Genomic DNA, 11,203 nt, shown 5'->3' with positions numbered 1-11,203 from the left:
GTAGCACCCAGTAAGTAAGGCAGCACATTGATCAGTACAATCAGCTGTTTGAATGCCAGTATCGGCAAATAGTATTGACTTATACCAAAGGTTTCCCTTTAAATAGACACAGAGGTAATTCGTTGTCAGTACTAACGTTGGCCGTGTAAATGAGAGATCAGTCAATCTACATTATCTGCTATTATTGCAACGTACGGTGAAAATAGCTGTCTGCTGATTCTGCAAGAAATGTTTCGATAATGTTACAGCCAGCAATATGGAGAGTGCAGCATCGTGCATTAATCATAATAGAGTCAAGTCATTGGAGTTATTCTAGCGGTGCAGGTTAAATGTTGCATCCCTCATTATAATTCCTTGTTTGAATATTGTCAGTAGATCACATCAGCTCCAAAGGCAAGATTTCATTAACGACCTTTTCAATCACCCGAACTAGCATTCAGAGATGAACCTTGTCCCATGTTATTCATTAACACTAAATCACTTTATCCGGCCAGTTCTGAGTTGAAGACATTGAAGTTACACAAAACGCTTGTAATTTAGAAAACTAGCAGTATGATTTTTCCCATTAATAATGCCAATGAGGGACTCAGCACAAGCAGGGAGACATCAGTGGATTCTTTATTCTCAAACTGCGCCATAACTTAACATTGACAAGTGTGCCTCACGATAGCATGTTTCCTGGTAGCCAGAGGGTTTTTGTGAAGCACATTCCCACTGTGGGTAAGGTGGTGCTGGCAGTAAACTAACATTCGGAGGTGGAACCAAGCTCGTTGTAACTCCAAGTGAGTATGGAAATATTCATATAAAAGCAAATTACTGCGGATGCTGGAAATCTGAAACAAAAATAGAAAACAGTCTGGAAAAACTCTGCAGGTTTGACAGCACCTGTGGAGTGAGAAACAGAGGGAAGGTTTCGAGTCCTTCTTCAGAGCAATGTTTAGATGAAGTGGTGTTAGAGAGCTTAAGATTAAGGCCCTCCAGCCAAATTATTTTTAGGTGGGCATGTGAAAAGGTAGGAACCTCGCCAAGGAGCTTAAGTGCAATTGTTCCTGCATTGTCAAGTCAGGTTAAGCAGCAACAAAGCTATTCTATTGAGAAATATAACTAGAGTTGCATATCATGCGATTGGTTATTTGCCCAACTTAATAATGACAAGTGTGCCTCTTGAAAGCACATTTCCAAGTGTCAGGAGGGTTTTTGTGCGGCGAGTTCTCACTGTGAGAATAGTGGAGCTGGTAATGTTTTCATATTCGGACCCGGGACCAGACTCACTGTAACTCCAAGTGAGTATGGAATTATTTGTACTTAGTGGTGTTAGAGATCCTTAAAGTGGGACCTTCTGGTGAAAATTGAAAGGGCAGCTGTGAATGGTTAGAAACTTCAATAAGCAACATAAATGCAGTGGCTCTGAAATGGGAATGCTCGATTAAGCTGAATTCATGGCATTCAATTGAGAAATACAACTAGAATGTCACCCTTTGCCATTGGTTATATGCCTAGCCGATATCATTAACTGGGATATGTGCTTGTAATTGAACAGGAAGAGTCCACAGATCAGTTTTTAGTTCAATTGTAGAAAAATAAATTAAACGTGAAACAAAAACAGGAAATTCTGGAGAAACCTAGCAGCCTGAGACCATCTGGGGGGAGAGAGAAACAGAATTAACGTTCCGAGCCCCTCTGACCCTTCTCCAGAGGAACCTAAATGTGAATTGTGTTCGGATATGAACGTCTGTGGGTGAGAATTGTGCTTTTCATTTAACATGTGAATGTATCTCTCCTTGAATTTGAAACAGGCAATTGAGTTTTAAATGGCTACTTGTGCTTCTATGGAATGTTTTGCAAGTAGGAGATGTTCGTAGCCTGCTTGCATTTAGAAGTGTGCACACAATAATGCTGCCAGTTTGAGCCGGAGGGTTTGTGTTATGGGATATGGCATCGTGTGAGTGATACCGGTGCTGACAAACTACTCTTTGGAACTGGGACTAAACTAACTGTCGAACCAAGTAAGTGGTGCAAATGCTCATATAACTGGGCTTAAAACTGCCGGTCACGTTCAATGTGTCTAATTACCATTTTGCATCGGTTAGTGCTGAAAAATGGACAGAATTAACAAATGGGGCCGGGTGGAAACTGGATCTTGTTCATTATCCGAGTGTCGTTAATGATGGGCTGAAATGAAGCAAATTCGAACATTAGGTACAGGTTCTTATAATGAAGTGAATTTGCAGTCGGTCTTCGAATGCGCGGAACTGACCCAGTGTTGTGTCAGTGAACAGCGGACATTTCAGACTGTGACATAATACAGGCAGGCTAACCCTGAAACTACAGTTTGCAACATTGAAGTCAGTTTCTTGAATCGGGCGATTTCTGGATAAAACGCTGTAATGAATTAAATTAGCAATGACACCTAATCTTTCCATCAAATTCGTGCCTACCCCTCTCACTGTGAGAATCTGGTAGAGAAATAGTTATTGTTAACCGGGATGTCACTGTGGGAGCTGATAATGGCTACACATTCCTATTTGGATCAGGCACCAAACTCACTGTACAACCAAGTAGGTATAAGGTTGTTTATCTGCACTATTAGTTAAAATATTTCCGTTCACTGAGATATATTATAGTTATATAACAATAGGTCAGATGAAATGGAGCGACAATTCTAAAGTAATGTTACAATTGCAAAGATAAAATCTCATATATTTAGGTAGATTTTGTATCTGGGTGCTGCATTGAGTGGGTAGGGATAGGTAGGTATTTCAGCCAGAATGAGCTGCAGACTTTGTGTTAGGCAGTGCAGCACTGTGTGGATTCTACTGGGGACTACAAGCTTATCTTTGGAGGAGGAACCAAACTAACTGTGGAGCCCAGTGAGTATCACAAACCCTGTTGAATGAAGAACGTTATGGGTCTATTACTTTAGAACGATCATGAGTCAGATTAGCAAAAGGTTTGGAAGATAATGGGGTGATTTTAATAGAGCAGCTGACCAGCTCTGAGCAGCAGTTAACCTAAACAAAGTTAGTAACATGGACAAGCGAGTGTAAAAGCAGAATACTGCGGGTTCCGGGGATCTGAAAGACTCGCTCCCTGATGTAGTTAGGACAGCCTTGAGTTTCAGTGAAGGAGCCAGTGTTGTGTGGAAACGGAGCAATTTATAATTGATAGCAACGTGGAATAGGCGGTTGGGAAAAGTTTTGGTATTGTAATGTCAGGGCGCGTGAAATTTGCCGATAAGCTGATTTTTGCCTCTGGGGCAAGTCTCAATGATTTGCTGAGTGAGTGAGATGTTTTAGGACACCCATTTTACATTCTAGAACAGAAAAGGCAAGTATGGCATGGAATGAGTTGAAATGTGGTTGAAATTTTATTTCGCATCGTTAAGCTCTCATGGCTATCTGCACTATATCAGAGTAACTAACAAATTGCGAATGATAACTTGCATTGGGAATGTGTTGTTCAGAACGCGATTTTTGTTAAGGGGTATAACGGCGTGTGTACACTAACGACTACAGAACAATATTTGGAGCAGGCACTCGGCTCACAGTTCAACCCAGTAAGTTGTTTACATCTCTAATCTACTTTAAGCGGCCTTTCGTGAAACTTACCATTTTTAAATCCATTCTTTAATCTTCCCGATTATCTGCAACCTTTTCGAAATTAAAATGACGTTTAGTCGAATTGACATTTTTAAGAGTCCCGCTTCTACCTTCATCCCAACTCTGACCTTCCTAAGAATGGAAGACATCATTCGCACTGAGCTAAGGCCTTACCAGCTTTTGCATGTTATTTCAGACGAGAGCTCGCTAAAGACGTGGGATAATGGGAGGAGTGCGATTGAAATTGCTTGCGTTGCTCTAAATTCGTGTGTGTGTGTGTTTTTGACCCTTGCATGAATTGAAGATGGTGGTTTCGGAATTAATTCATGTTTCTGAATTGTTCGTGGGGGCAGGCGGTGGTGTCTGGGCTAGTGCTCCAGCGTGAAAGGAGCCGCCGGTTCGAATCTAACCATAGAAGAGGGTAGAAATTGAACCAAAACCTGGCGTTGCCGATTGTCGTAAAAGCGGATTACTGCGGGTGCTGAGAATCTGAAACAAAAACAGCACGTGCTGGAAAAACTGAGCAAACCTAGCAGCATCGGTGGAGGGAGAAACAAAGTTAACCCTCCTCTCTCGGATCTCAGTAATGCTTATTCCAGCATTTTCTGCTTTTGGCGTCATTTTTTAAAAAAAAACCCATCTGGTTCACTAATGTGCTTCAGGGAAGTTGAATCTGCCGTCCTTACCTGGTCTGGCCTACATGTGACTCCAGACCCACAGCAATGTGATCGGCTCTTAAATGCCCCTAAACAAGGACAATTAAGTTTTGGCAATAAATGCTGGCCTGGCCATCAACGAGTAAATAAAATAAAGCTCTGGGATAGGTGGAAGTCAGAGACCAAATGATTTCTTGTCACTTCAGTTGGTGGGCATGGGTTAATAAACTACGCAGACAGTTGCTGGGAAGGTTTTTGTTAAGGCGTTGGGCGCTGTGTGAATGCAGGAGCATCAACTCCGCTGACATTTGGGAGTGGGACCAAGCTGACTGTAGCACCCAGTAAGTAAGGCAGCACATTGATCAGTGCAATCAGCTGTTTGAATGCCATTATAAAGTGGGTGGATTAGGCAAATATTATTGACTTATACCAAAAGTTTCCCTTTAAATAGAGTCAGAAGTAATTCGTTGTCAGTACTAACGTTGGCCACGTAAATGAGAGATCAGTCAATATACATTACCTGCTTTTATTTCAACACTACGGTGAAAATAGCTGTCTGCTGATTCTCCAAGAAATGTTGTTATACTGTTACAGCCAGCAACATGGATATTGCAGCATCGTGTATTAATCATAATGGAATCAAGTCACGAGAGTTATTCTAGCGGTGCTGGTTAAATGTTGCATCCCTGACTGTAATTGATTGTTTGAATATTGTCAGTAGATCACGTCAGGTACAAAAGCAAGATTTCGCTAACGACCTTTGCAAACACCCAAACTAGCATTCAGAGGTGAACCTTATCCCATATTATTCATTAATATTAAATGACTTTATCCCGCCAGGTCTGAGTTGAAGACATTGAAGTTTTACCAAACGCTTGTAACTTAGAAAACTAGCAGTATGATTTTTTTCCATTAATAATGCCAATGAGGGTCCCAACACCAGCTGGAGACAACAGTGGATTCTTTATTCTCAAGCTGCAACATAACTTAATGTTGACAAGTGTGCCTCACGATAGCATGTTTCCTGGTAGCCAGGGGGTTTTTGTGAGGCACATTTCCACTGTGGGTCTGATAGTAGTGGCAATAGCCTGATATTCGGAGCGGGGACCAAACTCGTTGTAACTCCAAGTGAGTATGGAAATATTTATGTAAAACCAAAATACTGCGGATGTTGGAAAACTGAAATAAAAGCAGAAAATGCACTAAAAACTCAGCGAGCCGACCAGCATCGGTGGAGAGAGACACAGAGTTAACCCTGCTCTCTTGAAACTCCGAAATGCATTTTTTGCTTTTGTGTCGGAAAATCCCATCTGATTCTCCAATGTCCTTCAGGGAAGGGAACCTGTCGCCCTTATCCGGTCTGCCTATATGTGACTCCAGGCCCACAGCAACGTGGTAAGCTCTTAAATGCCTTGTGAACAGGGGCAATTAGGTGTGAGCAATAAATGCTGGCCTGGCCATAAATGGGTAAATAAAAGAAGGCGCTGGGAGGGGTGGAAGTCAGAAACCAAATGACATTTTGTGGTGGGCATGGGTTAATTTACGGAGACAGTTGTTGGGAAGGTTTTTGTTAAGGGGTTGGGCGTTGTGTGAATGCAGGGGTAGGAACTCCGCTCAAATTTGGGAGTGGGACCAAGCTGACTGTAGCACCCAGTAAGTAAGGCAGCACATTGATTAGTACAATCAGCTGTTTGAATGCCAGTAAAAAGTGGGTGGGTTAGGCAAATATTATTGACATATACCAAAAGTTTCCCTTTAAACAGAGCCAGAAGAAACACGGTGTCAGCACTAACGTTGGCCATGTAAATGAGAGATCAGTCAATATAAATTATCTGCTATTATTTTGACACTACGGTGAAAATAGCTGTCTGCTGATTCTCCAAGAAATGTTGTTATACTGTTACAGTCAGCAACATGGATAGTGCAGTATCGTGTATGAATCATAATGGAGTCAAGTGATTGGAGTTATTCTAGGGGTGCTGGTTAAATGTTGCATCCCTCATTGTAATTGATTGTTTGAATATTGTCAGAAATAGATCACCTCAAGTTCAAAGGCAAGATTTCGTTAACCACCTTTTCAATCACCCGAACTAGCATTCAGAGGTGGACCTTGTCCCATGTTATTCATTAATACTAAATCACTTTATCCCGCCAGTTCTGAGTTGAAGACATTGAACTTACACCAAACGCTTGTAACTTAGAAATCTAGCAGTATGATTTTTCCCATTAATAATGCCAATGAGGAACGCAGCACAAGCAGGGAGACAACAGTGGATTCTTTATTCTCAAACTGCACCAGAACTTAATGTTGATAAGTGCGCCTGACGGTAGCATGTTTTCTGGTAGCCAGAGGGTTTTTGTGAGGCACATTTCCACTGTGGGTCTGATAATAGTGGCTATAAACTGATATTCGGAGCGGGAACCAAGCTCCTTGTAACTCCAAGTGAGTATGGAAATATTTATGTACAAGCTAAATACTGCGGATGGTGGAAAACTGAAACAAAAATAGAGAAAAATCTGGAAAAACTCAGCAGGTCCGACAGCACCAGTGGAGTGAGAAACAGAGTTAACGTTTCGAGTCCTTCTTCAGAGCAATGTTCTGACGAAGTGGTGTTAGAGATCTTCAAATTAAGGCCTTCCAGCCAAATTATTTTGAGCTGGGCATGTGGAAGGTTAGGAACCTCGCCAAGGAACTTTAGGGCAATTGTTCCAGCATTGTCAAGTTCGGTTAAGCAGCAACAACGCTATTCTATTGAGAAATGTATCTAGAATTGCATATCATGCGATTGGTTATTTGTCCAACTTAATATTGACAAGTGTGCCTCTTGAAAGCACATTTCCAAGTGTCAGGGGGGTTTTTGTGCGGCAGGTTCTCACTGTGAGAACATTGCAGCTGGTAATGCTCTCATATTCGGACCCGGGACCAGACTCACCGTAACTCCAAGTGAGTATGGAATTATTTAACCAGCTTATAGTTCACCGCTTTTCGATTTTATCTTAGTTCTGTTGAAGAGTCATGCGGACTCGAAACATTAACTGTGTTCCTCTCCGCAGATGCTGTCAGACCTGCTGAGTTTTTCCAGGTATTTTTCTTTTTCTTTTGGATTTCCAGCATCCGCAGTTGTTTTTTGCTTTTGTCTATGGAATTATTCGTACTTAGTGGCATTAGAGATCCTTAAACTGGGGACTTCTGGTGAACTTTCAAAGGGCAGCTGTGAATGGTTAGAAACTTCAGTAAGTAACATAAATGCAGTCGCTCTGAAATGGGAAAGCTCGAGTAAGCTGAATTCATGGAATTCAATTGAGAAATATAAATGGATTGACACACCTTGCCATTGGTTAATTGCCTAGACGATATCATTAACTGGGATAGGGAATAGAATTGAACAGGAGGAGTTCACAAACCTGTTTTTAGTTCAATTGTAGAAAAATACATTAAACGTGAAACAAAAACAGAAAACGCTGGAGGGTCTCAGTAGCCTGAGAGCATCTGGGGGTGAGAGAAACAGAGATATTGACAAGTGTGCCCTCACGGTAACATGCTTCTTGGTAGCCAGAGGGTTTTTGTGAGGCGCATTCCGACTGTGGGTATGATGCTAATAAGCTCATATTCGGAGCGGGGACCAGGCTCATTGTAACTCCAAGTGAGTATGGAAATATTTATATAAAAGGAAAATACTGAGGGTGCTGGAAATCTGAGACAAAAACAGAAAATACTGGGAAAAACTCACCAAGCCTACCAGCGTCGGTAGAGAGAAAAACCGAGTTAACCCTGCTCTCTTGAAACTCCGAAATACATTTTCTGCTTTTAGTGTCGTAAAAAGCCCATTTGGTTCACTGATGTCCTTTAGAGAAGGACATCTGCCGACCTTACCTGGTTTGGCCTACATGTGACTCCCGACCTACAGCAACGTGATAGGTTCTTAAATGCCATCTGAATAAGGGCAATTAGGCAGAGACATTAAATGCTGGCCTGGCCATCAATGACTAAATAAAAAGAGGCACTGGGAGGGGTGGAAGTCAGAAAAAAATGACATTTTCTCACTTCAGTTGGTGGGCATGGGTTAATAAACTACGGAGACAGTTGCTGGGAAGGTTTTTGTTAAGGTGTTGGGCGCTGTGTGAATGCAGGGATGTCAACTCCTCTGATATTTGGGAGTGGGACCAAGCTGACTGTAGCACCCAGTAAGTAAGGCAGCACATTGATCAGTACAATCAGCTGTTTGAATGCCAGAATAAAGTAGGTGGGTTGGGTAAATATTATTGACTTATACCAAAAGTTTCCCTTTAAATAGAGACAGGAGTAATTCGATGTCAGTAGTAACGTTTGGCATGTCAATGAAAGATCAGTCAATATACATCATCTGCTATTATAACACAACAATGGTGAAAATAGCTGTCTGCTGATTCTCTAAGAAATGTTGTTATACTGTTACAGCCAGCAACATGGATAGTGCAGTATCGTGTATTAATCATAATGAAGTCAAGTGATTGGAGTTATTCTAGCGATGCCGGTTAAATGTTGCATCCCTCATTGTAATTGATTGTTGAATATTTTCAGAAATAGTTCACATCAAGTTCAAAGGCAAGGTTTCGTTAACGACCTTTGCAAAAACCCGAACTAGCATTCAGAGGTGAACCTTGTCCCATGTTATTCATTAATGTTAAGTCACTTTACCCCGCCAGTTCTGAGTTGAAGTCATGGAAGTTACGCCAAACGCTTGTAACTTAGAAAACTAGCAGTATGATTTTTCCTATTAATAATGCCAATGAGGGACCCAGCACAAGCACTGAGCCGACAGTGGATTCATAATTTTCAAACTGCACCATAACTTAATATTGACAAGTGCACCTCACAGTAGCATGTTTCCTGGCAGCCAGAGGGTTTTTGTAAGGCACATTCCCTCTGTGGGTATGATGGCACTGGTAATAAACTCATATTCGGAGCGGGAACCAAGCTCGTTGTAACTCCAAGTGAATATGGAAATATTTATATAAAAGCAAATTACTGCGGACGCTGGAAATCTGAAACAAAAATAGGAAACGATCTGGAAAAATCTGGCAGTTCTGACAGCATCTGTGGAGTGAGAAACAGAGTTGACGTTTCGAGTCCTTCTTCAGATCTATGTTCTGATGAAGTAGTGTTAGAGATCTTAAAATTAAGGCCTTCCAGCCACATTATGTTGAAGTGGGCATGTGAAACGTTAGGAACCTCGCCAAGCAACGTAGGTGCTATTGTTCCAGCATTGTCAAGTTCGGTTCAGCAGCAACACGGCTATTCGATTGAGAAATATAACTAGAATTGCATGTCATTTGATTGGCTATTTGTCCAACTTAATATTGACAAGTGTGCCTCTTGAAAGCACATTTCAAAGAGTCAGGAGGGTTTTTGTGTGGCGAGTTCTCACTGTGAGAATATTGGAGCTGGTGATAGTCTCATATTCGGACCCGGCACCAGACTCACCGTAACCCCAAGTGAGTATGGAATTATTTGTACTTTGTGGCGTTAGAGATCCTTAAAGTGTGAACTTCTGGCGAAATTTGAAAGAGCAGCTGTGAATGGTTAGAAACTTCAATAAGCAACATAAATGCAGTGGCTCTGAAATGGGAAAGGTCGTTTAAGCTGAATTCATGGCATTCTATTGAGAAATATAACTGGAATGTCACACCTTGCCATTGGTTATATGCCTAGACGGTAACATTAACTTGGATAGGGAATAGAATTGAGCAGGAAGAGTTTACAAACCTGTTTTTAGTTCAAGTATTGAAAAATGAATTAAACAAAATTCTGGAGAAACTCAACAGGCCTGAGAGTATCTGGGGGAGAGAGAAACAGAATTAACGTTTCTAGTCCGTGCGACCCTTCTCCAGAGGAACATAGATGTGAATTGTGTCGTTCTGAAATGGGAAAGGTCGTGTAAGCAGAATTCATGGCATTCTATTGAGAAATATAACTTGAATGTCACACCTTGCCATTGGTTATATGCCTAGACGGTAACATTAACTGGGATAGGGAATAGAATTGAGCAGGAAGAGTTTACAAACCTGTTTTTAGTTCAAGTATTGAAAAATGAATTAAACAAAATTCTGGAGAAACTCAACAGACCTGAGAGCATTTGGGAGAGAGAGAAACAGAATTAACGTTTCTAGTCCGTGTGACCCTTCTCCAGAGGAACATAGATGTGAATTGTAGTCGGATATGAACGTCTGTGGGAGAGAATTATGTCCTTCATTTGACATGTGAATGTATCCCTCCATGAATTTGAAACAGGCAATTAAGTTTTAAATGTTACATAGTGTTCCTATCGAATGTTTTGCAAGAAGAAGATGTTCTTAGGGGGCATTTAGAAGTGGGCACACAGTAATGCTGCCACTTTGAGCCTCAGAGTTTGTGTTATGGGATATGGCATCGTGTGAGTTATAACAATGCTGGCAAACTACTCTTTGGAACTGGTACTAAACTAACCATCGAACCAAGTAAGTGGTGCAAATGGTAACACATTGCTCATATAACTAGGCTTAAAATTGCCGGTCACGTTCAATGAGACTTATAACCATTTTGCATCGGTTAGTGCTGAAAAATGGACAGAATGATCAAATGGGGGTGTGGGAGGGGTGGAGCAGACTGCATATGTAGCTTTTTCCGTGTGTGACTAATGATGGGCTGAAATGAAGCCAACGCAAACATTAGGCACAGGTACTTAGAATGAAGTGAATTTGCAGTCGGTCTTCGAAAGTCTTCGCGAGGAACTGACCCAGTGTTTTGTGTCAGTGAACAGGGTGCATTTCAAACTGGGACAAAATACAGGCAGGCTAACCCTGAAACTACAGTTTGCAACATTGAAATCAGTTTCTTGAATCGGGCGATTTCTGGATAGAATGCCGTAAAGAATTAAATTAGCAATGACACCTAATCTTTCCATCATAGTCCTGCCTACCCCTCTCACT

The 11,203-nt window shown here is 41.5% G+C and overlaps 1 protein-coding gene across 1 annotated transcript in view; it reads left to right on the top strand.

Annotated features, from left to right (window-relative positions):
• Positions 1-1,922: 1,922 nt before the first annotated feature.
• The window catches only part of LOC144697352 (uncharacterized), a 95,468-nt gene continuing 86,187 nt past the window's right edge, over positions 1,923-11,203 (top strand). The window contains exon 1 of the mRNA XM_078569343.1: positions 1,923-2,006. The gene's annotated coding sequence lies outside the window, so the exon portion shown is untranslated. The remainder of the gene's footprint in view (positions 2,007-11,203) is intronic.

The sequence above is a fragment of the Cetorhinus maximus genome, chromosome 23 (assembly GCF_964194155.1).
Source record: "Cetorhinus maximus chromosome 23, sCetMax3.hap1.1, whole genome shotgun sequence".
Classification (NCBI taxonomy): Eukaryota; Metazoa; Chordata; class Chondrichthyes; order Lamniformes; family Cetorhinidae; genus Cetorhinus; species Cetorhinus maximus.
The sequence above is the reverse complement of the archived record's forward strand: the minus strand, read 5'-3'. Positions and strand labels throughout refer to the sequence as shown.